The sequence below is a fragment of the Nannospalax galili genome, unplaced genomic scaffold (assembly GCF_000622305.1).
Source record: "Nannospalax galili isolate Female #2095 unplaced genomic scaffold, S.galili_v1.0 scaffold459, whole genome shotgun sequence".
NCBI classification, from domain to species: Eukaryota; Metazoa; Chordata; class Mammalia; order Rodentia; family Spalacidae; genus Nannospalax; species Nannospalax galili.
In genome coordinates, this window is record NW_008344211.1 from 166570 (window position 1) to 185013 (window position 18444).

The 18444-nt window shown below is 45.4% G+C and overlaps 1 protein-coding gene across 5 annotated transcripts in view; it reads left to right on the plus strand.

The window, feature by feature from the left end:
* The first annotated feature begins 2783 nt into the window (after positions 1 to 2783).
* Ankrd11 (ankyrin repeat domain 11) overlaps positions 2784 to 18444 on the plus strand; it is a 183329-nt gene continuing 167668 nt past the window's right edge. For 4 of the 5 annotated variants that reach the window (XR_003850714.1, XM_029567115.1, XM_008840525.2 and 1 more), the window contains exon 1: positions 3015 to 3067. The gene's annotated coding sequence lies outside the window, so the exon portion shown is untranslated. Of the gene's footprint in view, positions 3068 to 18444 lie in introns of all 5 variants that reach the window. The other variant, XM_008840526.3, reaches the window with a different exon arrangement.

Below are 18444 nucleotides of genomic sequence, written 5' to 3' on the forward strand. Positions count from 1 at the left end.
GGGATTATAAAGGCATGTGCCACCATGCCTGGCAAAAAGAGAAGAAACTTGAGGGTCTAAAAGTGAAGGCTGCAGAGCCAGGCATGGTGTGCATGCCTTTAATCCCAGCACTTGAGAGGCAGAGGCAAGTGGATCTCTGTGAGATAAGAAGCCAGCCTCGTCTACATAAGTTCTAGGACAGCTGGGGCAACAGGGAGACCCTGTCTCAAAAACAAACAAAAACCACAAAATTAAACAAAAAACAATATACTTTTTTTAGCCAAACATGTACTCTTCCCAAGTCCCCCTCCAGGCAGTGACAAGTTTACCCAGAATCCTTCTTTCTCTTATTATCAAACAAAATCTTGTCAACTGCCTTCAAACGTGCCATCTCCCACTTTCTCTGTAGGTCTTTCCCAGAGCCACCTTCTGATACCAAAGTTATGTCATTTATCTTCTCAGTTTTCCAGTGACTTACCTTCTCACTCAGGATGAAATTCTAGCCCTTCATGCTGGCCACAGTAACAGAAATGGCCCATGGCCCAATGGCCCGCCTAATCGCTATGACTTGCTTTTTGCCCACTCAGGGCCTCATACTTGTTCTACACTTTTTGAGGTGTGTTCTTCCAACCTGTATACCTTGTTCCTCACTCTCTTCATGTTTCTGCTCAAAGGTCATCGTAACAGAGTCCTATGACTAACTCACATGAAAAGTTCTGCTCCCCTTTTACCCTGTTGTGTGATGAACATACAGTAAGCCCTTAATTTGCTGTATGAAAGAATGCTGCCTGTCAAGCCACTGCACTTCTCCTTACTTCAAAGGGCTGGGGATGCTCCTATGTAGGGGTTGTTCAGGAGAACATAATGGGAGTTGCTGGATACTTGAGATTTCTCCATAGGTGGCTGGAGCTAGAAATTAATTTCAACAGTATGTTTTATGCAAAGCAACATATCTGAAATATTATCATTTCAACGTGTAATGCATTTTTTTTTTTTTTTTTTTTTTTTTTTGGTCTGAGACAGAGTCTCCCTGTAGCCCGAGCTGTCCTGGAGCTCACTATGCAGACCAGGCTGGCCTTGAACACACAGAGATCCGCCTGCCTCTGCCTCCCAAGTGCTGGGACTACAGGGGTAGGCCACCACGACTGGCGTCTAATGTATTTCTTGTGTGGTATTTTAGCTTCTTCTTAGTCCCAAGACTTTGAAATCCTAGGTCTGTTTTTTACCTTTACGGCACATGCCAGTTTGCATTCTGCTCAGTAGGCAGACCTGGTCATGTTTCAGGGACAGCGCAGGACCTGAACACCCCCCACTCATTGAATTAGCTCTCACTTGCTGTCAAATGATCAATTCTGTAAAGAAACCTAAAGCCTACCCTAGATTAGATCTGATGTTTCGTATCTTTTTTTCTCTTTTTGAGAGAGTCATACTGTGAAGCCATGATCGGCCTAGAACTCACAGAGATCCACCTGCCTTCCAAGTGCTGGAATTAAAGTTGTGAGCCACTATGCCCCAGTTCCTTTTTTTTTTTCCTGGAATTTATGAACACTGGTTGGCCACGCTCTCAAGAGATCTACTTGCCTCTGCCTAGGGAGCGCTGGGATTACAGGTGTGCGCCACCACGCCTAGCTTAGATTTATTTTTGTTTTTATGTGTATGAGTATTTTGTTTTCTGTACATGCACCATGTGCATTAAGTGCCCATGGGGTCAGAGAGGGCCTTGGATCCCCTGGAGCTAATTTAAGCTGCCACGTGGGTGTTGGAAACTGAACTAGGGTCTCTGCAAAAGCAGCAGGCGCTCTTAACCACTGAATGTTCTTTCCAGGCCTGATTACTTTTGTTTGGAGGCAGGGTCTCAGGTAACCCAGGCAGGCCTCAAACTCTAAACCGACCTAACAATGACCTTGAACTTTAGATCCTACTGCCTTAGCGGCCCGAGTGCTGGGATTATAGGTCTGTGTCTCCACGCCAGCGGGATTACTTGGAATCTGAGCTCCTTCGCAACCCAAATCACTACTACACATACTACCATCTAACTTTTCTGCGTCATATAAACTACATGATAAGACATCTGTAGCCTGACTCAGCTACGTCTTCTTTCCGTTCTTCCATGAAGAAGAAACATGCCTCACGGTGAAATACGAAGGCTAAGGATTCCAGGAGAGGCGAACGGAAGGGACACGTCTCCACCGCGAAGCCGTCCCAGTGGCTAACGTGGCGCTCCGGCCTCCGAGGAACGCCAGAGCCGACGCGAAGGCCTAGGCGGGGGCGCGAGTCCGTCTCTCCTTCACTGCCACCCTGTGGTCCCTGCTGCTTCCCCATCGTCCAGCCCGCGTCCGAGATATCTCGCAGAACCGTCAGGGTTCGGGCCACGTCTTCGGGGACTCGGAGAGACTCGCCTGCGAAACACCACCCTGCGCGTCAGAACGTCGGCCCGCACAGCGCACAACTACCTTCCGGCTCCTTCTAGAGCAGCCGGGAGCCCGCGTCCGCATCGCTTCCGGCACTTGGGACAGCCAATCGCCGTGCTCGACAACGAAAGACCCGCCTTCTAGGCAACGCAGGCAGCCAATCTGGATGTCTCACCCACGTGCGTCCCGTACGCACCCACGCACGAGGTCGACCAATCATTCCCGGCGCGTCCTTCTAGTCCCGCCTCGGGTCAGTTCTGGAAGCCGTCGAGCTGCCGTTGCCCCTTTACCTTAGCGGCGCACTTCCTCCCCGACGCCGTGACGTGAGCGGCCCCTGCCGCTCTGCGGGGCGGGCCAATGGCGGAGGCGGATACGGCGAGCCAATGGGCGGGAGCGTCTCATGCGGCCGGCGCCCGCCGCAGCCACCGCTGGGTCCTGGAGCCAGAGGCCGCCCGCGACGGAGCGCAATGGACCGAGGGCCCCAGCGGGGGAGGCGCCGCCGCGGAGTTCGCGGCCAGACGCCCCCGCAGTAACGTCCGCGCGAGCGCCGAGGCCCCGCGTGAGCCTGGGCGGCTTCCCCTCCCGCCGGCTCTGCACTCGCCGCAGCTGGGAGCCCGCGCGCCACGCCCGTGCCCTGCCGCCGTTCCGCCGCGGAGCCGCGTTGTCCTCGGAGCCGGGTGAGAGGCGCCGCGGACTTGGGGGTGGTGGTCGGGGCAGGCGCCGGGCGTTTCTGCGGCCTTGCGGCCTTGCGGCCTCCTCCACCGGCGGACGCGGCGGGTGCGCCCCGGGGAGGGCCGAGCGTTACGAGGAGCCGGGCGCTGGGCCTCGGGGGTCCTGCGGGCGGCCGTGCGGAGCGGAGCGGAGGCTGCGAGGCGGCCGGTGGAGCAGCTGAGGGGAAGCTCTGGAATGGCTGTGAGGGGCCGTGGAGAGGCTCTGGGGTGGCTGTAGAGCAGTCCGGAAGCTCTGGAATGGCCGTGCGGGGCCGAGGGGCAGCTCTGGGGTGGCTGCGGGGCGGCCGTGCGGGGCTGAAGGGAGGCTCTGGGTGGCTTTGGGGCGACCGTGCGGGGCCGAGGGGATGCTTTGGGGGCGTACGTCGGGGCCGTGGGGAGACCCTGGGGTGGCTGCGGAGCGGCCGTGGGGAGGCTCGGGTGGCTGCGGGGCGGCTGTGCGGGGCTTAGTGGAGGCTCCGGGACGGGCCATCTCGGGCTGCCCTGAGTACAGAGGCCGGGCCAGCCTAGGTCCCGGGTGTCGCGGGAAGCGGAGGCCGGGGTCTTGGGGCTCCAGGGGGTCGGCTGTGGACCCTCAAGGGTCCCTGGCGTCTGCGGCAGCGCGGTGCGGGCCCGGGGCGCCGACCTCTGACCCTTGGGAGGGGCGCCGTCGCCGCGCTAGTGGTGGTTGTTATTCCCAGCGTCCCTATTATTATCATGTTTTGAAATGGGAGCAGGCGGCCCTCGGGCTGCGAGCCGAGCCGGAGGGGGCGGGCAAGCCGGGGACCTGGGGCGACTGGGTGCGGAGGCGCGTAGGCCCAAGAGCGGGAGGCAGGAATGCGGGGCGGCGGGGGGCGTCCGGGGGAGAGGGAGGCGGTTCTGGGGGCGAGTGGGAGGAAAGCGGTGGCGGCGACTGCAGCAGCAGCCCTTGGCCTCAAGGAACAATGTGAGACGTTGCCTGAAATGTTAATTTCCGTTCCTCATTTCATCATCCCCTGGCAAGGCGGTAGCAGTCTCTCTCTCTCTCTCTCTCTCTCTCTCTCTCTCTCTCTCTCTCTCTCTCTCTGTGCAGGGTTGGGCAAGGCCGGTAGCAGACTGTGTGTGTTTGTGTGTGTGTGTGTGTGTGTGGGCGCGCGCGCGCGCAGGGTTGGTCCTACCACATGGATCCAGTCCCTTACCGGAGGATGTGTTCAGTTTCTGTGTGTGGTTTGAGGTGGAATCTCTATTTCTCTTGAAGCCTGGTCTTTATCTGGTGTCCTATTAGGGTTTTCTGCGTTTGCAGTGTTTTTGGAAAGCTTGTATGGCATACCAGCTTCCATGGGGTTAGGAAGAGTCTGGCGAAGGTTAAGCTGGTCCTTAGGAAGGCTGCATGCTCAGAAATTTCCTATTTACACAGAACGTGCTTATGTTTCATAGTTGCTGCAGTCATGAGAAGTTTGACACCCACTTGAAAGAACTGGGTAGTTTTACAGGTTTTCGAGTAGAAAAATCAGGTTTTTGTGCCTTATTTGGTGAGTTTTCTGTGGTCCTTTCGTATCTCTAACATTCCTTTCAATTGAATAAAAGCACACAGAGGTTGAACTTAGACTCTTTTGGTCCTCCTTGGGCAGATGATGAAACTTATTCAGCAAAATCTGTAAGGTGATATTGGTTGTGGAAAAAGAACTATTGAAACGGTTACTATTTTTAGTTTGTACAGACCCAGTCAATGGCATAACTTGGATAGCTGTACATCAGAGACCCTGAGAATGTTACTTGACACTCCTGGGACCTTTTTTCTCTTTCTAAACATTGACTGCCCTGAATATCTTAAGACTTCTGTCTTTTTGAAAATAATTGCACAAGTACTGTGACGTTACTTTGCAACTGTGCTTAATACAAAACGGAAAAATACCTTGCTTTTAACTTTGATTGTGACCCTTGAGTTGGATCTCCCTATAGTCATTGCTTCCTCCCCCACACTTAGTTCAGCTGTTGTTCTCCTTTCTAGTTTCACGCTTAAGAGCCAGATCTCATGTGATAGGCTGGCCATCCTGAATGGAATGGGATGGGAGGGAACAAAGGCCAAGTTGCTATGACAGTTTTCTTTGTACATGCCTCTTGAGTTCCTTAAAAAGCTCCTGAAAGATACGCTAAAGTTGACCCAAATGAGACCTTCAGAACTGTTTTTTGTTTTCCTTTTTTGTTGTTGTGGTAAAATATGCATAACAAAATTTATCAGAAGTTCTCTGAAAGTGTCACCCAGTCTTAAATTACTCTTTTACAGTTCTGACTTTCTACTAGCCTTCAAACTGGCATTTCCCTGTGGATACTTTTCTCCAGACTAGCCGTGGTAATGATGTTGCACTAGCTAGCCTTTTCATTTTACCAAACCAGATGGGCTGCTGATGACGAGTGGCTGTCATGTTAACTATAATTACAATGTTGATACAGTGACAAGAAGAACTTTCTACAAATAGAGTCAAAGAAACTATGCTGTTTGTATTTGAGAATTATTTTTCTAGAAGCTGAGTGCTTTGGATACTTAAGTGAGTTTGACATAGTAAAATTATGTTCATCAAATATAAGAGGAGGGTTTTTTGCATATTGGCAGTGAGCCCATCATCAATGAAATAACATAATTAGAAAGCATCAGTAAATGCTGGTTTAGAGAATAATCTGTATTTGTTGCCAAAATAAGTGTTTTGATCTGTCCATTACTCCATGTAAGTCCCTTCATCCCTCAAATGGTAAGTGTAATGGATGAGCATCTCTTAATGGTAAGATATTTGCTCGTTAATAGGTGAAAATGATGATGCATTGGGTGCCTGACTGCATGCTGTGGTAGTTTATTACTGCTGTTTAGGCAGTGCTCTGGAACTGTGCATGGCCTTTGTGATAACTTTAAACGAAAATTGAATGAATTCAAACAACTAGAAGTTATTGTCTTGAAATGTTTTCGGTATGTGTTCTCATTTGAATTTCAAATGGAATTTCTGTGCAATTCAGCTTTCTCAGTTTTGTTTTAAAGCTGTATGAAAGAGGGTGTCAGTCCTCAGCCCCAGAACTCAGGCAGTTGGGTAATTGGCATAGAAAGCCCTTTCAGGCTTAGGAAATGATCCACTTTAATGACTACTTCATTAATTCCTATAGATGTTTCTCTATTAAGTGGCTTTTGTTTAAGGGATCATATTTGTGGTGTCTCTTAAGCTTAGAATAGAATTTAACTTTGTACTTAAATATCTTTTTTGGTTGTTCTGTGTTATATTTTGTTTTTGTTTTTAATTTTTGTTTCTGTTCACTTGTTTTTTGCAGTTCACTTTTGGTTTTTTGTTTGTTTGTTTGCTTTTTCAGATGGGTTTTCACTGTGTAGCCTTGTTGACTGGAACTTGGAGAGGTCTGCCTGCCTCTGACTCTGGGGTGCTGGGGTCATAGACTTGTGTCACCATGTCCTTTCCTTTTTCCTTTAATTTCCTTCCTTAAATTTTATTTTATTTTGAGAAAGGGTCTTCCTAGTCCTGGCTGGCCTGGAACTTGCTATGTAGACCAAGCTGGTATGGAACTCACAAAGCTCTACTTGCCTCTGTTACCTGAGTGCTGGGATTAAAGGTGTGTGCCACCACCCCTGGTTTACAAATACTTTTTTTTTTTTTTTTTTTTTTTTTTTTTTTTTTTATCTCTCTGTAGCCCCAGCTGTCCTGGAACTCACTATGTAGACCAGGCTGACCTTGAACTCACAGAGATCCACCAGCCCCTGCCTCCTGAGCGCTGGGATTAAAGGCGTGCACCACCATGCCCGGCCACAAATACTATTTTTATGGTAGCACCAAAATGATTATGAACTAGGTGGAGTGTTATAGCTCTGTAATTCCAACACATGGGTAGGATCAGGAGAATTAGGAGTTTAAGATCATCCTTAGATTCATAGCTAATGCCAGGATAGCGGGGGCTTCAGAGATTTTTGTCTAAAGAATTCCAAAATCAGAGCTGGAGAGATGGCCCAGAGGTGAGGAGCATTTACTGCTCTACCAGAGGATCCGAGTTTGGTTCTTATCCCTGTCTGGAAGCTTACAGTGGCCTGTAACTCCAATTCCAGGGGATCCAAAGCCCTCTTTTGCCCTCTCTGGGCACCCTTGTAGGTACCCTCATACATGTGGCAAGCCACATAGACACACAAATAAATAAAGCTTAAAATCTTAAAAAAAAAACAAAACAACCAAAACAACAAACTCAAAACCCAGACTGAGGCTAGTGAGATGGCTCATGAAGTGAAGAGCTTGCTGATGCCACGTGGTTGAAAGAGAGCTGAGTCCCCTAAGTTGTCCTTTGACCTTCACATGCACACAGTGGCACAGGTGTCCAGGTAGAAACAAAACAGAACAAAACTCCAAATAAAAAAAAAAAACTAATAAAAGATGATTGTGGCCTAACTTTGGTTCTGTGTCAGCCATGCCTCAACTGAGATCCTTGGTCACTGTCACTACTGTTTCTTACCTTCCCATACAGTTTCCTCTCCCTTTGGATCTTAGTTAAGTATTACTTTCTCTTAACACTTTAAAAAAAATTTTTTTTAAAGACAGGGTCTCATGTATCCCATACTAGCCTTTACTATGTAACAGAATGACCTTGAGTTTCTAATCTTCCTACCTCTGCCTGAGTACCAGGATTACAGGTGTACACCACCACACCCTGGTGTTTTGTTTTTGTTTTTAAATCTTTTTGAGACAGAGTCTCCCTGTAGTCCCAGCTGGCCTGAAATTGGCCATGTAGACCAGGCTGGCCTGGAATTCCTAGAGATCTGCCTGCCTCTGCCTCCTCCTCCCAAGTGCTGGGATTAAAGGGCTGTACCAGGCCAAATCCTGTTTTATTCAGTGCTGGGGATTGAGTCTTGGGCTGCTTGCATAGCATGCAAACACTTTCCAGACTGAGCTAAATCCTTAGGTTCTCCTACACTGTGCTCTAGCCCCAGTCTCCCCCCTCCCCTTTTTTTTTTTTTTTTTTTTTTTTTTTTTTGTCTTTTTGAGACAGGGTCTCCCTGTAGCCCCAGCTGTCCTGGAACTCACTATTTTTTTTATTCGAGACAGGGTTTTACGTACCCCAGTCTGGTCTTGGAACTGACAATGTAGTCAAGAAGGATCTTTATTTTCATTATTTTTTTATTAGCTTTACTTGTTGGTGTAGTAGCTGAGGACCTTTGAACCCTGACTGCTGCTGTAGCCATGGAGTGCTGAGATTTAGGCCCTGGGATTTAGGTCTGGCTGCTACTGAGGCTTCTTAGTCAGTACTCCTAAGGAAAGTGTCCCTTTCTTGTCACGTTGTTACAGCCACATAGAATCTAACATAAATTTATCAGTTATGCAGTATTGGTTTGATGTGCTGCCCCTATCTTTCCTCAGCTCCAGCGATAAGAAGGTTGTAAGCTCTAATGGAGACAAGGATGGTCTTTTGGTTACCTTGGCCCATCCCTGGGCATTAACACTGTAGTCATAGAAGTGGTTCAGGTTCAGGATGTATTTGTGGAATTGTTTTAAATTCTATATACAGAAGCATATGAATTTTTGAATGGGGAAGTGTAGAATCATGAATTAATGCTTATATGATTGGCTGGGAATTCTACCATGTGCTTTTCAGCTGTTTCCCCATTGTCTTCATTACAAATTTGTCTCTGCACTTTAGCTAAAGGTATGCAGCATGGCTTTCACAATTGGCATAGAATAAGAGATAAATGAAAGGGTAGATTATTTTTGTGGGAAGAAAATGTTTTTCTGTGAAAGCAGTTTAATAGGATTTGCTTTCAGGCCAAAGGAAAAGCTTAGAAACAGTTTCTACTCTGATTTTCACACTTCTATAAAGTCCCAGTGTTGTGGCTTGGTGGAGGCTAAGGCTAGGTTGTGTATATGTAGTCTGCTGATGCTGCTTATGGGGAAGTGGTGGTGTATTACCTGTGTTTAAGCACCATCTGCCTTGAGTCAAATAGTGGTTAACTACCATAGTGGGGTGCTTTGAAAGCTTTACTATTTAGTAAAACAGAAAAATTATTTGGCAATCCCAACAGGAGAATCACTGAATTGGAGGCCAGCTTGGTCTACATAGTGAGTTTCAGGCCAGCCAGGGCTACATAGTGAGAGCATGTCTCAAAAACAGAAGATAGCCAGGTGAGGTAGCACACGCCTTTAATCCCAGTACTTGGGAGGCAGAGGCAGTTACATCTCTGAGTTCAAGGCCAGCCTGGTTTACATAGAGTTCAAGTCAACTAGGGGCTACAGGGAGACCCTGTCTGAAAGAGACAAAACAAAAAAACCCAGAAGAAACACATACAACAACATGAAATAGAGTTTCTTTCTAACGTTTTCTCTTCTAGGGTCCTTGCAATTGTAGCCCTGGCTGGCCTGGAATTCAGAGATCTCCTGCCTCTATGCCTTTGCCACCTGTGTTTGTTTCTTTTTGAGACAAGACCTCTAGCTCCTGATTCTCCTAATTAGGAGTGTTGGGATTACTGGTGTGTGCCACTATGCACCGCTCATAGTCTTTTGTTTTCTAAATTTAAAAATAGAAACTCACTATGTAGATCAGGCAGGCCTCAGTCTCACAGAGATCTGCCTTTAGAGTGCTGGGATTAAAGGCTTGCACTACCAAGCCTGGCTTATTTTTTTAAAGATAGCCTTCTGAGTAGCTAGGCTGATCTCAAGCTTGTGTTTGTCTTGCCTCATCTCTGAGTGCTTGAATTACAGGTGTATACTGTAACACCAGGGTAGAAGTTTGCTTTTGAAAAGAATATTATGAGTATGTTTGGGAGATGGGGACTTAAGTTCTTGGTTTTGGTAAGTGGGCTGGATTTGTGTGGTTTCAGCATTTTGGGTGATGTAGCAGGAGGGAACATTTGGCTGTGGTTGGAAAAGTTTATACATGATTCTAGATCTGAGAAATCCTACAGTTCTAGAGCTGGTCCTGTGAGTAAAAATTAAGTATGGTTTTAGTATGAATACAAATCTATGGCTAAGGTGGTTCAGGGGCTGAAAATCTCGTGGGCAGTCAAACCTCTTTGGTGCCTCTACCCTTTCCACCCCCCCCCCCTTAACACCTAGGCTGTGGTGCTATGGAAGAGGGGTCTCTCTGGGGATTGGCCCTGTCTCAAAGGCACTGTCCTTACTTAAGGCTGCCTAAGGGCAGTCTTGTCCTAGCATCTATTATTTTGAAAATCTCTAGGCACTCTTTTTTTCCATTTGTAAAACAAACATGTACATCTGTTCATTATTTGAAAAAGTAGGCCCCTAAATTTTTATCTATCATCCATCTGTCTGTCTGTCTGTCTGTCTGTCTGTCTGTCTATCATCTTTCTATCTATCATCTATCTATCTATCTATCTACCTACCTACCTATCTGTCTATCATCTATCATCTATCTTCTACTATCTAGCTAGTGAGCAGTGAGCGATGGTGTCAAGGTTAAATAAGACCATAAAAATTTCCCCTCATTGCTTGCAGTTTTGAAAAATGTCATCTTAGGTTGATGTGTTATACTTAGTAGTAGAGTGCTTGCCTCTTTGTGGCTCTGAGTTCCATCCTCTCTTCGTGCCTCCTTCACAGTAAAAAGTGTCAGGAAAGGGTGAAATTAAAATTAAATTGTAAATGTTCAATAACTGTGATACCAGATTTTCATCTACAGCACATCTCTCCTCCCAAGGCAGTTTTCAGTCAGAATGTAAATGAAATATATTTCTTTTTCTTTTTGTGTGTTCTTGCATGTAGGCCAGAGGTCAACCTTGGGTGTAGTTCCTCTGGAGCCCTCTACCTTGGTTTTCATGCTTTTCTTTTTTAAAAAAATATTTTAAAAATATTTATTATGTATATGAGTGTTTCATGTGCATGTATGTAAGTACACCTTGTCGTACAATGCCCACAGAGGTCAGAGAAGGGTGTCGGAGTCCCTAGAACTGGAGTTAGGACAGTTCATAGCCTCTTAACCCGAGCCACCTCTCCCGAACTCGTGGCTTCTGCAAGAGCAGCCAGTGCTTTTTACTGCTTTTTACTGCTGATCAATCTCCAGGCCCTGGTTTTCTTTCTTTTTAACTTTTTACTCCCCACCCCCTTTTCCTCTTCTTCCTTCTCTCTCCTTTTTCTTCTTTGTGTTTGTTTTTGAGACAGGACCTCTCTGAGCTTGGTCTGACCAAGCTGACCTTCCATCCCCAGGGATCCACGTGTGTCTGCATCTGCCTCCTCTGCTCCACCACTCCTGGCTTTAATGTGGGCTCCCAGGATTCAGCTCATGTCCATTTTATCAGTTATATCCCCAGCCCCTTGTTTTGTTTTATTTTGTTTTTGTTTTGTTTTGTTACGGATCTCCCTGTGGTTCCAGCAGACATGGAGCTCACTATGTAGACCAGGCTGGCCTTTAACTCCCAGAGATCCGCCTGCCTTTGCTTCCCAAGTGCTGGGATTAATTAAAGGCGCATGTCACCATGCCTGGGTCAGCCCCTTGTATTTTTATTTTTAATATTTGTTCCTGTGTTTGTGTGTGTACACACATATACACCATAGCACACCTGGAAGTCAGGCCAGCTTGCTGAAGTTGGTTCTCTCCTACCATGTGGGCTTTAGGGTTGGAAACTCTGGTCATCGAGTTTGACTACAAGTACCATTATCTGTTCGGGTCTCTCTCTCTCTCTCTCTCTCTCTCTCTCTCTCTCTGTCTCTCTCTCTCTCTCTCTCTCTCGCTCTCTCCCTCTCTCCCTCCCTCCCCTGTTGCTTTAACTCTCTCTCTCTCTCTCTCTCTCTCTCTCTCTCTCTCTCTCTCTCTCCCTCTCCCTCTCCCTCTCCCCCCCTCTCTCTCTCCTGCATAGTTCGGGGCAGCCTGAAACCTGCTATGTATATTAAGCTAGCTCAGAACTTGTGATTCTCCTGTCTGCCTTCCGAGGTGCTAGAATTATAGATATATGCCACCATACCTGGCTGCTCCCCCTCCCCTTTGTTTCTTTGTTCTGAGCATTGAACCAGGGCCTCATGTATGTTAGGAAGCATTCAACAGCAAGCTCCATTCTCAACTTGGGCAGCCTGAAACCTGCTATGTATATTAAGCTAGCTCAGAACTTGTGATTCTCCTGTCTGCCTTCCGAGGTGCTAGAATTATAGATATATGCCACCATACCTGGCTGCTCCCCCTCCCCTTTGTTTCTTTGTTCTGAGCATTGAACCAGGGCCTCATGTATGTTAGGAAGCATTCAACAGCAAGCTCCATTCTCAACTTGCTGAAATAGTAGTTCTAAGTTTTAAAAAGATTGCATAGGATGCTTTGGTGGTGGTGGTGGTGGTACTGTGTAGCCCAGGGGAACCTGGAACCCACTATGTGGATCATGCTGGCTTTGAACTCAAAAAGATTCATGTAACACAACTGGCTACACAGTATGCTTGATGCATGTGGTTTGTTTGTTTTGTTTGTTTTTCTTCTTCCTGGGATGGAAATCAGGGCCTCATACATGGTGGGTCAGAGCTCTGCTGCTGAACCACACCCCTCAGCATAGTAAAGTTTTCGAGTTGTATGTTTACCTCATTTCTGCATTCATATAGAGCAAAACAGCAAAAATGCTTTAATTATGTTTTACAGTGTAAGCTTGTGAACATGATGGCTGTACTGTTTAAACTTACTAGAACTAAAGCAGGGAGAGATGTGCTGAGGAACTTTATTACTTTTAAGAAGTTGTTAGTATCTGGGCTAGAGAGATGGCTCCGTGGTTAAGAGCACTGGCTATTCTTGCAGAAGACCTGGGTTCAGTTCCCAGCACTCACATGGAGGCTAAAAACGGTCTGTAACTCCAGTTCCAAGGGATTTGAGGCCCCTTTTTGGCTTCAGAGGGCATTGCACACATGTGGTATACATGCAGACATGCAGGCAAAACACTCATCTCACAAAATCAAAACAAGTAAATCTTAAAAAGTTGTTGATATTCCTTTGCTGTGTTAAGTATAAAGCCGAGGGCCTTGTACATACCAGGCAAGTGCTCTACCACTGAGATACACCCCTAGCTCACTTCACCATGTTTCTAAATGTGGTTTTACATCCTGTAGAACAGGAAATAAGATAAAACACCAAAAGAAAAAAGCCAAAGCAACACTTTTGAAAGAATTAACTTAAAAAAAAAATATTGCTAAGATGTCTGACTAAAGACTGTTCAGAATAGGAAAAAACTTTTTTGTTGGTTACATACAAAATCACGTGTTAAGAGCCTGAAAAATGTATTGACAGCTTAGTTTTCTATAACCTCAAGGTTGATTCTGAGTTTAAGGTTTGGACTGAATTTGCTAGAATTGTATGTGGTGGGGGCTGGAGAGATGGCTCAGTGGTTGAGAGCACTGGCTGCTTTTGCAGAGGACCTGGGCTCAGTTCCCAGCACCCACAAGGTAGCTAACTGTCCTTAACTGCAGTTCCAGGGGAATCTGATGCCCTCTTCTAACCTCCAAGGGGACTGAATGACACAGGTGCACTTATATACATGCAAGCAATACACTCATACACATAAAATTAGAAAATTAAAAAAAAAAGATAAAGGATACAGTTTGAAGATGCCGCTCATGAATTTGAGGGGAAAAAATCTTCCTGTGAGAAGAGTCAAGCCTACTCAGGAGACTGAGGCAGGAGGATTGCAAAGTTCAAAGTCTAACTCACTAATTTACCCAGGTTGTCTAAATAAAAAATTTTTTATGCCTCAAATTTTTTAGAAGGCCTGGTGGTACAGCTCAGTGACAAAGCACCTGTCTGGCGTGCAAGAGGCAGGTCAAGCAACAACAGCACCACCACCACCAGTTCCTTTTTTTTTTTTTTTGAGACTTATTTTTATTTTATTGTATGAGTGTTATTCCTGCAAGTGTGTAAGTGCACCTGTGTCCTGCAGTGCTCTAAGTGGACAGGAGGGCAGAAGAGGGTATTGGATCACTCACATACATGCAGGGCAATATACTTATACACATTAAAAAAAAAACAAAAAAAGACAGGGTCATATTGTAGCCCTGGCTGTGTAGATTAGGCTGGTCTCCAGCTCTCAGAAGTATACATACCTTCCTTTTCTTCCTGAGTGCTGGAATTAAAGGCATGAGCCACCATGCCCAGCCTTACTAATTTTTATTTTTTTGGTCTTTTTGAGACATGGTGTTCCTATAGCCTCAGCTGACCTGGAACTCACTATGTAGACCAGGCTGGGCTCAATCTCACAGAGATCTGTCTGCTGCCTCCTGAGTGCTGGGATCAAAGGCCTGTGCCACCATGCCTAGCTTCTCAGTTTTATAAGGCAGTATAAAATGTAGACCAAGCTGCTGACTGTGGTGGCCAGCCTGGTCTATATAGCAAGTTCCAGACCAGACCAGTTGGGGCTTCAGGAAGACACTGACAAAAAAAAAAAAGAAAGTAAGCCAAAGGCCAAAGTGAAGGAAGGGAGTTAGAGACTTTTGGGTCTTAATAGGACTCAGAGATGGTGTGAAAGGAAGTGCCCAGATACAGTTAAGCTCATCATGGCTTTGGTTTTGTTTTATGTCTCCTGTAGTGCTATATATAATTGATACTATTTTATTGATATTAGTATTTGGTTGAACAGATTAATCTTTAAGGTTCTGGTTTTAAAATTAAGGCTTATAAGAAAACAGTAATACCTGGCAGGAAATACTTTTTTTTTTTTCTTTTTTTTTCTTTTTGAAGCAGGGTCTCCCTGTAGCCCCAGCTGTCCTGGAACTCACTATGTAGACTAGGCTGGCCTTGAACTCACAGAGATCTGCCTGCCTCCCAAGTGCTGGGACTACAGGCGTGTGCCACTATGCCCGGCTAGGAAATAATATTTTATGTGAGAAAATTTTAATGTATTTATTAGTATTTGAGTGTTGTTGCCTCAAGTCCCTAGAATACAGTTCTCACCTTGATTGTGAACTTTGGCCTGTTGTCCATCTGTGGACAGAGTTCAGGTAAGAATCTGATGGGGCTGGAGAGATGGGTCAGTGGTTAAGACCTAGGTTCGAATCCCAGCAGCCACATGGCAGCTAACAACTGTCAGTAACTCCAGTCCCAGGGGATCTGACAGCCTCTTCTGTTCTTTGAGGGCATTGCATGGCACGGGTGCACTTACCTACATGCAGGCAATACACGCATACACATAAAAATAAATTAAAAAGTATTGACATCGTGGATAGTAATGACTCCTGTGTTTGCTGTGTGCTTTCTGATTGAGAATTTAACCTTTTCACTGAAAGGAAAGACTTTATGGCTTCTTGGTATACCTGGATTGCCAAGGATCACTTTTTGGGTATCAGGCATTGTGAAGTAGGAGTTTTGAAACAAGCTCTAGATAGACAAGTACTGTTGGCATCAGGTGACTAATGGAACCAGTAACCAGTATGATTCACCTCCTAGGCAGGCAGGCAGGCAGAGGATGCAGTTTAAAACTGGAATTTTCCATTTAATAATTTCATATTATGGCAAAGGGGACTACTGTAGATGTGGGCAGCCTGACATGGCTGAAGAGGGCCATGTGCACCTGAAGGGGCTCTGGGGTGCACTCAGTTCTTTGTGTTTATTTTTATGTAAATCCTTCTCAGAGCTGATTCCCTTTTGTTAACAACCTCTCCCTCATGTTTTGATTTTTCAGAGAAGAATTTGCTTTTGCATTTTTTTCCCGTCAGACAGTTGCTGATCAAGTGCTGTTGCCTTATTATATTGGATCAAGAATTTCCTGGCAGTGCTCTATGGATCCTAGGGGGCTAGGAAGGTCATTATCTTTCTAGAACTCTGGTCCAGTTGGAGAGGAAGGGCCCTGAAGGCAGGCTGTCCTGCTTGGCCTTTCTTGCTTGAGGCAAGGCTGGCTCATTTCTCTTGTCTGAGGATAGTTTTGAGGCTAAGCTTTCGATAAAATAAATTACATAAAAAATACTTTTGAAGTGGGCTCATTAAGGCTCTTTGGCTTTGAAGTCTTTGCAGTTGGGGCTGAATTCCGTTCTTCCTGGACTGTTAAGGTGAAAGGAGACAACCTGCCTCTGTCCTCAGACTCTGAGGCCAAAATATACTAGGACCTAAAAGTATGGTGGAGTTGGATATCTAGTACTGTGGCTTCAAGCATCACCTTGTTTTGGAAATGGAACCTCTTCCAGGGGCTAAGGAGAAGTAGGTTGTGGGTGTGAAATGGGAGTGGGAAGACTTGTAGCAAATGGAGTAATTTATTGTTAGTCTGTTTCTTTTGTGTATAGCCTGGCATGTGGGTTTTAACTTTCAGCTCACTTCCACTGACTTGTGCTTGTGCTTGCAGTCTTAGTACTTGGGAAGCTGAGATTCCTAGGAGGGTTAGTCACTAGTTTGAGGCCAACCTTATAGTAAGATAATAACATCATTCTAACCCCCAAACAGGTGCGGGGGTGCTCTGCTGAGTAGCTGGAGAGCTAGAACTGGAATGCATGTCCTCTATTAACTGGATATTCTTTAGACTTCCTATGTAAATACTTGTCATTGGTGGCTAAGTTCCCTGACCTGTGTTGTAGACCCCTGCCAATGCAGCTGTCACCTACTGAGATTTAGAGCTGATAGAAAATCACCCAAGTGGGACCAGCAAGATAGCTCAGCAGGTGGGGTTGCTTACCACCAAGTCTGGTGACCTGAGTTCAATCCTTTGGACCTACAGAGTGGAAGGAGAGAACTGACTTTTGTAATTATCTATACCTCCACCTCTGCCGTCACATTGTGGTACTCAAGCTCCCTCCCCCAAATAGATAAATAAATAAATGAATGTAAAAAAGAAATAATGACTGTCACAGATAAGATTCAGGTTACAAATTCAGTTTGATTCAAGCCTAGCATACAATTCAAAGTAGTAGTACCTTATGATGAATAGTTGATGATGATGTTTTCTCTCCTCTCCCCTTCCATCTTCTATACTATCCTACTTTTCTTTTTACTGGAGATTGAGCTCAGAGGCTATTTATTTTATTTTGAGTTAGAGGCATACCTACTAAAATACCCAGGGGAGTCTTGAACTTTGGATCCATAACCACCCACCATGACCAGCCTGATAATAATTCCTATTTCTGAGCAGGGGTTGTGTTGTGGTTTTTTTTTTCTTTTCTTTTCTTTTTTTTTTTTTTTTTTTTTTTTTTTTTTGTCTTTTTGAGACAGGGTCTCCCTGTTGCGCCAGCTGTCCTGGACTCACTATGTAGACCAGGCTGGCCTCGAATTCACAAAGTTCTGCCTGCTTCTGCTTCCCAAGTGCTGGGATTAAAGGCTTGTGCCACTACACCATTCTTGGGTCTGTTTCTTGAATGTTAGTCTGATTAGATAGTAGAAACACTCTAGACATGTTTGGGTTAATTTATCATTACAACATTTTCTTCTTACCCCTTCTTTTGCAGAAGTTTAATGAGGAGTTCAGTAATGCAACACTTTGGGTACCATTAAGGCAGGGTAAACAGAGAAGTTGGTAGATTTTCCCAGCCTTATTGGAGTTCTCTATGCCTCCCTCTGAAACCTTTTGACTCTGTCTCTGCTTTTTCCTTTTATGAGTGCTGGAGTGTCAGTCTTCATCCACTTAAAAAAAAAGAATGTGCATAATGTATATATGTGAGTGCATGTGTCACGGTGTGTTTATGGAGGTCAGAGAACAATTTTGTGGAGTTGGTTTTCTCCTTCACCTTTACATGGGTTCCAGGGATCAAACTTAGGTTGCTGGGCTTGTACCATGAGCGCCTTTACCCACTAAGCCATCTTTCTGGCTTATACCCGCTTTTACCTTAAAATGTTCATAGAGGTGATCATCAGAATTTATACAAAAAGCAGTATCAAAGGCTGAGTAATCCAAGGAAGTGTTTTTTTTCAGGCTGCTTTACTTTATTTATGTATTTATTATATTTGTTTTTATTGTATATGTATGAGTATATTGCCAGCATGTATGTAAGTGTACCTGTTTGGTGCAGTGCCTTTGGAGGTCAGAAGAGGGCGTCATTCCTCTGGAACTGGAGTTGCAACTGTTGTTAGCTGCCATGTGGGTGCTGGGACTCAAACCCAGGTCCTCTGCAAGAGGAGCCATTACTTTTAACCACTGAGCCATCTCTTCAGCCCCCTAGGCTGCTTTGAATAGCTCTCAGTTTCATTAAAAGTTGTTCCTAAATAGTGAGATATATTTTTGTCAGATTCTGTGCAGGAGATAAATTTCCCTGTAATTAATGCTCTTGTAGTGATGTAACCTTTCGAGCCCTTGTTTTGTATTTTTGTGTTTTTGTTCTTCTCCCTATAGCCCCAGCTGGCCTGGAACACTCTATGTAGATCAGGCTGCCTTTGATCTACATAGTGAGTTCAAGGACAGCTGTGGCTACAGGGAGATTCCCCAATTTTTTTTTTTTTCTTCTTTGAAA